Source organism: Benincasa hispida, chromosome 1, assembly GCF_027475165.1.
Source record: "Benincasa hispida cultivar pf3 chromosome 1, pf3_genome.v1.1, whole genome shotgun sequence".
NCBI classification, from domain to species: Eukaryota; Viridiplantae; Streptophyta; class Magnoliopsida; order Cucurbitales; family Cucurbitaceae; genus Benincasa; species Benincasa hispida.
The window spans coordinates 47301462-47315199 of NC_143478.1; positions in this window are offsets into that span (position 1 = coordinate 47301462).

Below are 13738 nucleotides of genomic sequence, written 5' to 3' on the forward strand. Positions count from 1 at the left end.
CTTGTATTTTGCTCAGTTGGTTATTTTATTTGCTTTACCACAAACTAGTAAACAAAAAATCCCTGGTTATCTATATGTGACTCGAGCATGTATGTGGTGACATACAAGTAGATCATGTCTTGAGTGATAACCAAATTAGTCTGTAGTATATGGATATAGGAGGGAAACCTTATCCTGATAACGCTACGGATGCGGCCCGCTTTGTAGAATGGTCACAAGTGTTGTGACTTGTCACAGATGGTCTGATCTTGATCATTCGTGTTGGGGACATGCAAGCGGGGGTGTCCTATAAAAGAGTTTTTTTAAGACCTGACCATGATGTGTTAACGTCTCGTTATATAACACCATTCATGATAGAGAATTCACTTCACTAGGATGACCATAGGTAACATGACCTCAATCCTGAATGAGTTGGGAACTCCTACCATTGAGGGAGGTCTTTTGATTTGTATGGGTGCGAGTGGCCAGGTTGCCGATTCAAGCCTACCATTTTAGGGATTCGTCTGATTTGGGAGCTGGGAACTCAGCTACACAAGATGGAATTCACTCCTTCCTCAAGGCTGAGGTAAGTAGATAGATAGCTCCCTTAAGGGTTGATTCCGGTGCTTGAACGATGTGGCGCTACATACCTTCTCTTGGCCCGAGAGGTATTCACACATAGTTGGACTATGTTGTATTGTTCATTAGAGGAATCAATAGTACTTAAGGAGTGAGATGTAACTACAGGGAAAAAACAGTAAGTTGGCCCAACTGTACTTATGAGCATCTGTGAAGGGTCATTGTACTCATAATTGGTTATATCCGATAGACATAGAAATAAATCTGTGGTAAGAAGAGTTCAGTTGTTGGTCTTTAGTAGAATTCCTGACAGTTAACGGATGGTGGATCTCGTGGCTTAAGAGTTTAGTCAGCTATTCATGGACTGTTGGAGCTTCGAGCCACAGGTCCATTAGGTCCCCTGGGTAGCTTGGATAAAGTCGAGAACCAATATTCGGATTAATTTGAAATATTCAAATTGATAAGAGGAAGTTCGATTATATATGATATAATTAGACTGGTTAATTATATATGATATAATTGGTTAAATGTATGAGATACATTATTTTGAAAGAAATTAGATATAAATATGATTTATATCAAGTAGAGGAGAAAATATTATAATAGATATGTGATATCAAACTATAGGTTAAAAATATAATATGATTATATCTATTAATATTTTAGTTGGTTAATTATATGATAATTAACCCAAAAATCACATTTGGACGTGGGTTAGTGGGAATGAGTCGGTTTGAAATTGTTTCATTTTTTGAATCATTCGTAGTCGTCCAAAAGAAAGTGAGAGCGCGCATTGGTAAGATAGTAAACGATCGCTTAAAAGATTCGAGAGCCTATACGATAGTAACTCTCCGCCTAAATGATCGCCCTCTTCGTGCCTAAACCATCGCACACTATTTCCTACACGATCGCATAGCTTCTCTAAATGATCATATAGTGTGTCGATTTTGTTAAACGATCGTATACCATTTCCTAAACGATCGTTCAGTAAAATCTACACGATCGTGTAGCTTCTCCTAAACGATAAGCATTTTGCTATGCGATAGCGCTTTTTCCCTCCCACTTGTTTATCCTCTACACGATCCGTGTTCCTCTTTCCTCTACCAAATTCACCAAAGACCACGCTTTGGGTTCTCACTCCGAGAATATCCGAGGCTCTTTTTTGGTGGTGTCGTCCCCGCGGCATTTATGTTCGTGTGATTGTTCATGCTGCTGTAGTCGACGCTGCTGCTGGGTGTTGGTAGATCACGTGGAGGGTTCCCCTGCATTGAGTTCCAAAGTTTGAAGACTATCTTCAACTGGTATGGCAACTCATTCCCTTGATATCTTGTTTATAGCATGTCATTAATTAAGATTTGTTTGCATAACTATATGTTATGAATGAATATTTCGGTCACAGTGAGATTGGAGCGATCCGAATGCACTCATAGAACTATTTGATAAGAGATCCTTCAATTGGTATCAGAGCCAGGTTCTGATACTCCGATTTCATATGTTGCAACAAAATGACATTTACATTCATGGTGGGTGCATTTCTACACTGTTTTAATGGTTAAATTTTCTTTGAATGTGTGGGATTAATGGATGTTTTTGGGATGATTAGCCTTGGTTTGATTTAGATTCTTTTACATTTGTGATTGTTTGTAAAGGCCCCTGCGTTTTTTAGCATTAATAATCGTTATCGAGTCTATATTCAAAGTTTTTTTTGAAGTTTTGAGTCGTTCTAGGCAAGCGTTGCGGTTCTTCGAAGAAAGAGGGGATCTAGGGTTGATCACATCATGCAGAAAATGTGGTACACAATCGTTGTTGATCGCATCGTAAAGACGATGGAGTACGATCGTTGTTGAACGCATCAGTTAAATGATGGGGTATGCGATCAAAAGTTGATCATATCGTGTTGACGATCGGGTACGCGATCGCTGAATATTGCATCGTGTAGATGATGAGATACTCACATATTGTTTAAAGCGCACATGCACTGGACGATCGTTTAGGTCAGCTAGCTTCATCGCTTAGTAACTGACTAAACGATCGCTTAGTAACGCAAGGTAAATCGTTTACCTGGTTGCACACATCGGTTAGACAATGAGATGCTCGTATATCGTTTAACGTGCGCATGCACGGGATGATCGTTTAGGTCAGCAAGCTTCATCACTTAGTAACTGACTAAACGATCGCTTAGTAACGCACAGTAAATCATTTACCTATCGTCGTGCTAAACGATTGCATGGACGATTAAGCTTCGCAGCCTCGTCGTCATCCACACGATCGTTTAATTATGCTTCTATCATCTAGTGCGCGCTGAACGATCGTCTACCTACTGAAGTTTACTACACGATGGAGACCTCCTGTCAGTTCAAGACCCGGTTTGCCTATGAACTGATTTGCTCGATGATAAATGTAATAGATAGAGTTTTTTTCATTCTGGTTTTTATAAAGGCTCATCCCGATCCATTAATCCTTTATTTATTACATGCAATGTATGTTTTTATATGTCATATGGTATGCGCATATAGTAAATCGCACCTTAGGTTATGCAATGGTCATGCATCTTCTCTTTATTGTAATTGTTAAAATTTAGAGAAGCATGATTTAATTATGTAAGAGCATGCTCATGCATCATATAATATAAGAGTTATATTTATGCATTCATAAAAAGCATTGACATGCATCATCTTTATATTATAACTGTTATAGTATAAGGGTGAATGATAGCATGTTTGCTTGGTTGTTACGTGTTATATAAAAGTTATATATAGTAATGACCGGACATTGCATGAAGTATGACACATAGGTTACTTTATAAATGTTATAAACGCCTCGTTGTGCGCAATAGTTTTAGTTGTTTCTTTTTAAAAGTTAAAGAGAAATTAGAACTAAAAGAAATAATAAAGACATGCATGCTCACTTAGGTTTAATTCATGGTTTTAAAGTTTTTAAAACTTAGATAACATAGACCTAAGATCACGGTTCTAATACGATTAGCAACCCTAATGCTTTAATCTTTTAATCAGTTTAATATGATTAAATTGGCTAATAAAAGGTTAAAGTGTAGCAAATCTATCTATAAGGGACCTTTTGTCTAAGGCGGGTTCTGTCTAGGCTGGGGTATTTAAGTTGACGGAAATGTAACACCCCTACCTGAAAACTTACCTAGAAAGGTGAATTAGATAGATTTGATGCATGCATGCAAGTTAAGGACAGTCCATTAAAGTGTTTAAATGTGACTACTTGAACTTGTTCATTTTCCATAGACAAATGTTGTTTATGAGCAAAGTTAAAAAGATGACTTAGACTAAAATCAGTAACCAGATTGTCTAGGTTAATGAGCCCGAGTTAGAACATTAAGTGGGATGTACTTGAGGCATGAGATGCTTCACTTAAACCTTTCATGTTTCTCCTAAATAGTCCACACCGTAAGATCTATCCTCGGCCTCACGACACCTTTGGTGTGTCCCCCTAACGGATGGTGTTTGGGTAGGTCAATATCAAGGTGGATGGAGAGAGTGTTCATAGTAAGTAGGAGTGGGAAGTGATAGCATATCCCTCGGTCTCCCTCATTAGGTTGAATAAAGTTACTGCGCATCGCCTCGAGGCACCCTGGGAGTGTCCCTCCTAAAGGATGGCAGTTTTGCGCATTTCTTTATTTGATCTCCTGTAAAAGGATAAGGTAACTTAGTCTCTTGTCCTAATCTGCTTCTTCCCTACGGTGGGCTCATTAGGGCGGGACTCTGGCACCGAAAGCGAGGGGTTACACTTATGCAGAATAGTTAAAGGTTAACGATTCTAGATCGAAAAATGGTGGCTATTAGGTTCAGTTCCAAGAGTTAGTTCTGTCTAATGTTTGAGAATGTCCCATCCCAGCGAAAGGGCAACTGATCACCCTATCGGTGACGTTTGTCCTACTTCACTGGGGCATCATTGCAAAATAGAGGTCTATAACTTAGGGTACTTGAAATTGTTTTACAAAACTTATTGATTTAAAAGTGGTTTAACAAATTCTAATAAAGTTTTGTTCATAATTTCAGCAACATTTTCAAAATGAAAACAGCCACGTTAGCATTGCTAAGCATCGAGAAACTTACTGGCGATAATTTCGCAACATGGAAACACATGATTACGATGATCCTGATTATCGAGGATCTCATGTTTGCTCTCATGGAGGCTTGTCCTTCTATTCTAGCTCTGAATGCCGCTCGAAATGTTCGAAAGGCATACGAGTGATGGACAAGGGTGAACGAGAATGCCCGAGCCTACATCTTGGCAAGTCTTTCTGAAGTCTTGGCCAAGAAATATGAGCCTATATTCTAAGCACGTGAGATCATGGAGTCCCTGTGGGGATGTTTGGACAACCATCTAAACAACTTATGCATGAGGCTCTTAAATACATATTCAACTCCAAAATGGAAGAAGGCACCTCTATTCGTGAACATGTGCTAAACATGATGGTCCACTTTAATGTGGCGGAGTTGAATGGGTCTACCATCGACGAGGGCAGCCAGGTTAGCATAATCCTGCATTCTTTGTAGGAGAGCTTCCTGCACTTTGTTAGTAATATGATTCTTAACAAAGTGAAATATAACCTTACAACTCTCCTCAATGAGTAGCAGACTTACCAATCTTTATTGAAAAGTAAGGAGAGGCAGAAGGGTGAGGCAAATGTTCCTTCATTCTCTAGGACGTTCCATAGAGGTTCGACCTCAGAAACGAAGTCTGCACCTTCTGCTTTTAACTCTGTAAAGGGGAAGAAGAAGGAGGGTGGTAAGGGTAAAGGGAATGTACCTGCTAACCCACCGCCTGTCGCCCCAACGAGGCATCCACAGGTTGCTAAAGGAAAGTGTTGCCATTGCAACCAAGATGGACACTGGAAGAGGAACTATCCTCGGTATCTGAAAGAGAAGAAAACAACCAACGCTAAGGCCAAGACTGATAAAGGTAAATGTGATTTACTTGTACTTGAGACTTGTTTAGTGGAGAATGATGATTCTGCCTGGATAATTGATTCAGGTACCACTAATCATGTTTGTTCTTCTTTTTAGGGGATTAGATCTTGGCGATAGTTGGAGGCTAGTGAGATGACGATGCGAGTAGGCACCAGGCACCTCGTCTCAGCTGTGGCAGTGGGAGGACTCCAGTTAGCTTTACAGAATAGGTTTCTTTTTTTACATGGTGTATATATTGTTCCTAAACTAAAAAGAAACCTCATTTCTGTAAAGTGTTTATTGCAATGTAAATATACTATCTCGTTTAATATGGATAAAGAGTTTGTTCATAAAGATGATGTTTTTATTTGCACAGCAAATCTAGAATCGAATTTATATGTGCTAAGGCTGTTAGCCATTAATTCCCTCCATAATATTGAATTGTTCAGAACTGTCGTAACTCAATCAAAATGTCGACGAATATCTCCAAAAGAAAATGCCTAACTTTAGCATCTATGTTTAGGGCACATTATCACAATAGGATTGAGAGATTGGTAAACAATGGACTTCCAAAAGAAAATTCTTTACCAGTGTGTGAATCTTGCCTTGAGGGTAAGATGACTAAATGACCTTTTACTGGAAAAGGTTATAGAGCTAAGGAGCCTTTTGAGTTAGTACATTCTGACCTTTGTGGTCCTATGAATGTGGGAGCCCGAGGTGGCTGTGAGTATTTTATTAGTTTCACTGATGATTACTCCAGGTACAGGTATGTTTATCTTATGTAATGAAAGTCTGAATCCTTTGAAAAGTTCAAAGAGTTGAAGGCTGAAGTTGAAAACACATTAGATAAACGGATTAAAACACTTCAATCGAATCGAGGTGAAGAATTTTTGGACTCGGCATTCCAGGACTATTTGATAGAACATGGAATCGTTTCCTAACTCTTAGCACCAAATACACCTCAGCGAAATGGTGTAGCAAAGAGGAGAAATAAGACCTTGTTAGACATGGTTCGTTCGATGATGAGTTACACTTCCTTATCGAACTCGTTTTGGGATTTCGCAGTAGAGACTGCGGTATACATACTCAACTGTGTTCCCTTCAAGAATGTTGCAAGAACACCTCTGGAGTTATGGAACGGGGGTAAAGCTAGTTTACGTCACTTTCGCATTTGGGGTTGCCCTGCACATGTGCTTGAGGCTAATCTCAAGAAGTTGGAACCACGGTCAAGGTTATGCCTCTTTGTAGGCTTCCTCAAAGGTACACGAGGGGGTTATTTTTATGATCTGACGGAAAATAGGGTGTTTATTTCAACAAACGCTACTTTCCTGGAGAAGGATCATATAAGGGAGCATAGTCCACGAAGCAAAGTCGTGTTGCATTAGCTTTCCAATGAAACTACTGAAACTTCAACAAGAGTTGTTGAAGCGCCTGCTACATCAACAAGAGTTGTTAATGGGAGTTCATCCAGTAGGTCGATTCCACCTCAACAGTTGAGGGAACCTCGACGTAGTGGGAGGGTTGTGAACCCGTCTGTTCACTATCTGGGTTTCACGAAAATCCTTGCTTTGGTAGCAGATGGCGAAGTTGAAGAACCGTTGTTTTATAAGAAGGCAATGGAGGATGTTGACCATGATGAATGAGTCAAGGCCATGGATCTCGAGATGGAGTCGATGTACTTGAACTCAGTATGGGATCTTATAAATCAGCCTGATGGGGTAATACCTATAGGTTGTAAACGGATCTTCAAGCGCAAACGGGGTGCTGATGGGAAGGTACAGACCTTCAAGGCTCGACTTGTGGTAAAGGGTTATACCCAGGTAGAGGGAGTTGACTATGAGGATACTTTCTCGCCTTTTTCCATGTTAAATTCGATCCGCATCCTCCTGTCCATTGCAACTTATTATAATTATGAGGTCTGGCAAATGGACGTCAAGACGACCTTTTTGAATGGCAATCTTGAGGAGACCATTTTTATGGTGCAACCCGAGGGATTCATAGCCCAAGTTCAAGAGCAAAAGGTTTACAAACTGAATCGGTCCATTTATGGACTAAAACAGGCGTCTCGATCTTGGAACATACGGTTTGATACTGCGATCAAGTTGTATGGCTTTGACCAAAACATTGATGAACCTTGTGTTTACAAGAAGTTCATCAATGCTTCAGTAGTCTTCTTAGTGTTGTACGTAGACGATATCCTACTCATTGGGAATGATGTAGGTCTACTGACTGCACTTAAGAACTGGCTAAAGACCCAATACCAAATGAAAGATTTAGGAGAGGCTCAGTTTTTTTTAGGTATACAGATCTTTTGGGATCGTAAGAACAAAGTGCTAGCACTGTCTCAAGCATCGTACATTGATAAGATGTTGCTCAAGTACTCGATGCAGGAGTCCAGGAGGGGCCTACTGCCATTCAGGCATGGAGTCACTTTGTCTAAGGAAATGTGTCCTAAGATGCCTCAAAAGGTTGAGGAGATGAGACGGATCAGTCTAACCAAGGCCATTTAATTGTTGCTGACCTGTTTACGAAGGCTTTCACGGCTACAGTGTTTGAGGGTCACCTACGGAGCATGGGTCTACAGGATCGCCTGTGGTTGGACTAGGGCAAGTGGGAGATTTTCTTGTACTAGACTTTTATGCCTTAGTTTATTGTTTTATACTAGTTTATTGTACACCCGACTTCACTTTAGGACAAGTGAGAGATTATTGGGGTTGATAACTTAAAGTCTCGTGTCCTATAGTTTGTAAACAGTTTGTACGAACGCTTGTGTTGTATAATATTTGATATTTACTTCACATCTTGTATTTTGCTCAGTTGCTTGTTTTATTTGCTTTACCACAAACCAATATACATAAAATCCCTGGTTATCTGTATGTGACTCAAGCATGTATGTGGTGACATACAAGTGGATCATGTCTTAAGTGATAAGCAAAATGGTATGTAGTATATGGATATAAGAGGGATACCTTATCCTGGTAACGCTACGGATGCGGCCCACTTTGTGGAATGGTCACAAGTGTTGTGACTTGACACAGATGGTCTGATCTTGATCATTCGATTATATATGATATAATTAGACTGGTTAATTATATATGATATAATTGGTTAAATGTATGAGATACATTATTTTGAAGGAAATTAGATATAAATATGATTTATATCAAGAAGAGGAGAAAATGCTATAGTAGATATGTGATATCAAACTATAGGTTAAAAATATAATATGATTATATCTATTAATATTTTAGTTGGTTAATTATATGATAATTAACCCAAAAATCACATTTGGACGTGGGTTAGTGGGAATGAGTTAGTTATTGTAACCGATGAAATAAAAATGAAATTGTTTCATTTTTTGAATCATTCGTAGTCGTCGAAAAGAAAGTGAGAGCGCGCGTTGGTAAGATAGTAAACGATCGCTTAAAAGATTCGAGAGCCTATACGATAGTAACTCTCCGCCTAAACGATCGTCCTTCTCGTGCCTAAACGATTGCACACTATTTCCTACACGATCGCATAGCTTCTCTAAACGACCGTACAGTGTGTCGATTTTGTTAAACGATCGTATACCATTTTCTAAACGATCATTCAGTAAAATCTACACGATCGTGTAGCTTCTCCTAAACGATAAGCATTTTGCTATGCGATAGTGCTTTCCCTCCCACTTGCTTATCACCTACACGATCCGTGTTTCCTCTTTCCTCTACCAAATTCACCAAAGACCACGCTTTGGGTTTTTACACTGAGAATACCCAGGGCTCTTTTCTGGTGGTGTCATCCCCGCAGCGTTCGTGTTCGTGCGGTTGTTCGTGCTGTTATAGTCGACACTGCTGCTGGGTGTTGGTAGATCGTGTGGAGGGTTCCGTTGCGTTGAGTTCCAAAGTTTGAAGACTGTCTTCAATTGGTATGACAACTCATTCCCTTGATATCTTATTTATAGCATGCCCTTAATTAAGATTTGTTTGCATAATTGTATGTTTTGAATATATAATGTGTATTTCGATCACGATGAGATCGGAGTGATCCAAACGCGCTCATGGAACTTTTCGGTAAGAGATCCTTCAATTGTATCATATATAGTCGAACTCCCTCTTGTCAATTTGAACATTTCAAACTGACCCAAAAACTGATTCTCAACTTGTATCCAAGCTACCAAGGGGATCTTATGGAACTATGGCTCGAAGCTCCAACGGTATGTGAATAACTGATTAAACTTTTTAGCCACGAGATCCACCATCCGTTAACTATTAGACATTCAACTAAAGACCGACGGAAGAACTCTTCATACCAAAAATATATTTCTGTGTCCATCGAATATAACCAATCATGAGTACGATAACCCTTCACAGATGCTTGTAAGTACAGCTGGGCCAATTTACCATTTTGCTCCTATAGTTACATCTCACTCCTTAAGTACCATCGATACCTCTAATGAATAATATAACATAGTCCTACTATGTGTGAACACCTCTCGGGCCATGAGAAGGTGTGTGGTGCCACATTATTCAAGCCCCGAAAACAACCCTTAAGGACTATCTATCTACTTGCCCTTGCTTCGGGGAAGGAGTGAATTCCATCTTGTGTAGCTTAGTTCCCAACTCTTAAATCAGACGAATCCCCAAAGTGGTAGGTTTGAGTCGCTCGCACCCATGCAAATCAAAGGACTGCCCTTAATAGCAGAAGTTCCCAACTCACTCAGGATTGAGGTCATGTTAACTATGGTCATCCTAGTGAAGTGAAGTATCTGTCATGAACGGTGTTATATAATGAGACATTAACACTACGTGGTCCGGTCTCATACAAACTCTTTGTATCGGACGCCCCCGCTTGCATGTCCCTTACACGAAAGATCAGGATCAGACCATTTGTGACAAATCACAACACTTGTAACTATTCCACAAAGCGGGCCACATCCGTTGCATTACCAGGATAATGTTTCCCTCATATATCCATATACTACAGACCATTTTGGTTATCACTTAAGACATGATCCACTTCTATGTCACCACATACATGCTTAAATTACATAAAGACAACCAGGGATTTTAGTTTTTTGGTTTGTGGTAAAGCAAATAAAACATCCAATATGAGCAAAATCCAGAAGTGAAGTAAATATCATACATTATTCATCACAAGCATTCATACAAACTATTTACAAACTACAGGACACGAGATTTTAGGGCATTATCCCCAACAGTAATGTGTACTTCCGATTCCAGACCTTTAGCTCTCGTCATTATGTAGAAAACTCTTTTGCAGTACTTTTATCCTTGTGTTTCTTTGCCAAAACATCAGATATGTTGGCAACGATATAGGTGAAGAAACTCTTATCAAAGAGAACCCATGAGCGAAAGCACGATTGATCCAAATTCATTGTGACAAATTACAAGCATTTACAAACATACAAACTAGTTATGCATCTTTAACAAAATTACGATATGCTTTAGAAATTAAATACAAAAGGAGTGAGAGACTTACCTTTGAAGAACTCTTCTTCCACATATCTCTCGCTCTCGTGAAGACATGGACCAGCAACCTCTCACTGTCGCTACGAACGGCAAGCCAATCGTCTAGTGGTCACGAACAAACTTCTCCACGAACAAACAACCTCTCGGCCACCACCACTCGGCAACCTCGGTATTCTCAGAGTGAGAATCCAGGAGGTGTGGGCTCTATTATGAATTTTGTAGAGGGTTGGAGGAAACTACGATCCCACTATATAACCAACCAAGTGGGAAAAGGATACTGTCTATTGTATAGACTTTGTGTGCTTGATCGTTTAGTAAATCTCAGCAGGTACACGATCGTTTAGAAAAATAGGTTTGATCATTTACACAATCATTTAGAGAATCTCGTTTGCTACAGATCGTTTAGTAAAACTTTACACGATCGTTTAGTCAAAGGCGCATGTACACGATCATTTAGACAAACACTTGAAGGTTGTCGTGTAGTCTCTCGTGAGCTAAACGATTAGCAGTGTACTTAATGAAGCGATACTTTACAAAATGAAAACATTTTTCATTTTATCCTTCGGTTATGAAAACTAAATACAACCTCCCATTTTTACGCACGGTTAAAGGAGAAACCACCCACAATTATCTCATAATTGTTTGAGTTATAAATAAATATAATAACTAACTTATCATATTATATTTATAACCAATAGTTTTAACATCACATCATATGTAACATTTAAACCATAGTCCTTTTCTCCTTTACTTGATATAAATCATATTTATATCAAATTCCTCCAATTAATGTATCTCATACATCATATCATTTATATCATATATCACTGAACCAGTTTAATCATATCATATATAATCAAACTCTCTCTAGTCAATTTGAACACTTCAAACTGACCCAAAAACTGATTATCAACTTGAATTCATTGAGCTACCAAGGGGACTTTATGGACTTCTATCTTGAAGCTCTAACGATACATGAATAGCTGACTAAACTCTTTAGTCATGAGATCTACCATCCGTTAACTGCTGAGCACTCCACTAAAGACCGACAACTACAATCTTCTTACTATAAATATATTTCTATGTCCATCGGATATAATCTTTCACAGATGCTCGTAAGTACAACTGGGCCAATTTACCGTTTTTCCCCTGTAGTTACATTTAACTCCTTAAGTACCACTGATCCTTCCAATGAACAATACATCATATGTTGACTTTTTGGTCCTTAATCTCAAATTAATTAATTAATCAATGTTTTGATGATAACAAACTCAATTTTTAGTTACTGAAAATCTTAGTGTTTTAATATGTCCATAGCGTAGAGCTCAGAATAACGATTCCAACACCTCTTGAATCACCCAAATCGGAGCTAAAACGAAGACGATATGACCGAAACAATTCTATAGAGAAAATACCGTGGTGGATGACGTGGTATAACCAGACCATTTGCATGTAGACATGTGGCAGCATATTGGTTGAATGGTGGATCATTAAGAGATTAACATATGATGGACTTTTGATTTTTGGATTGATTTAAAATAAAAAAAATTGAAATTTAAAAGAAATTTAAAAGGAAAATAAATTTAATATTATTTTATGTTTGTGTCTAATGGCTAGTTTTATTTTACACATGGTATGTTTTTTATTTTTGGATTGACTTTAAAAAGAATGAATTTAAAAAGAAAATGAATTAAAAGGAAAATGAATTTAATATTATTTTATATTTATGTCAAACGGCTAATTTTTGACACATGGTATGTTTTTTTATTTTTTGGATTAATTTTAAAAAGAAAATGAATTTCAAAAGAAAAGGAATTTAATATTATATTTTTGTTTTTATCTAACGACTAGTTTAGTTTAAAATCTCCACCATTGATTTTTCTTTTCCAAAATCCAATGGTCCAAATTAATTGTGGTTTCTAAAAATTTTTCCTTCTTTATATAAACCATCTTCCTCTCCAAAACATTTTAAACCAACAAATTTTACATTTCATAATCCTCCAAAATTCAAAAGTTCCATTGTTGCTCTCTCTAAGTTCCCAATTGTTTTTTTCATCTTATTCTTGAGAGAGTGTTATTGTATTGTGAGATAAACTTGTTGAGTCTTTAAACTTGTAAATCCACTCTAGTGAGAGTTGTATTGTGTTCTTCAAAAATTCCAACATTTGTAACGGTTTGATCCTAAACCGTGGAAAGGATCGGGTTTGCTCTTGAACCCGTAAAAAGAGCGGTGGTATAATAGTTGGGCTCTAATCCGTGGAAAGAGTCGGAAAGATTTTATTCAAATTTCCAAGAGGCACTTGGGGAGTGGAGTAGGTCGAGTTTGACCGAACCACTATAAAAATTACGATGTCTTCTTCTCTAACTCTTTTCTTTTTATTTTTGCAATTAATTTAAGCAATTTATTGTATGTTTTAGTTTGTTCTTATTTATTTGCTAAAATTTGATAGAATTAAATTATCACATTTTTTGTCATCTTATTTGTTGCATAATTTGAATTTTTCTTTTTATTTATAAAAAGTGTATTAATTAATTTAATTGGGTTAATTTAGAAAAAAAAGTTTAATTAAACACTATTCACCCCCCTTTAGGGTTACCATATCGATCCAACATCATAGTCCTACTATGAGTGGACACCTCTCGGGCCATGAGAAGGTGTGTGGTGCCACATCGTTCAAGCCCCAAAATCAGCCCTTAAGGGAACAATCTATCTACTTACCCCTGCTTTGAGGAATGAGTGAATTCCATTTTCTGTAGGTGAGTTCCCAGCTCCCCAATCAGAAGAAT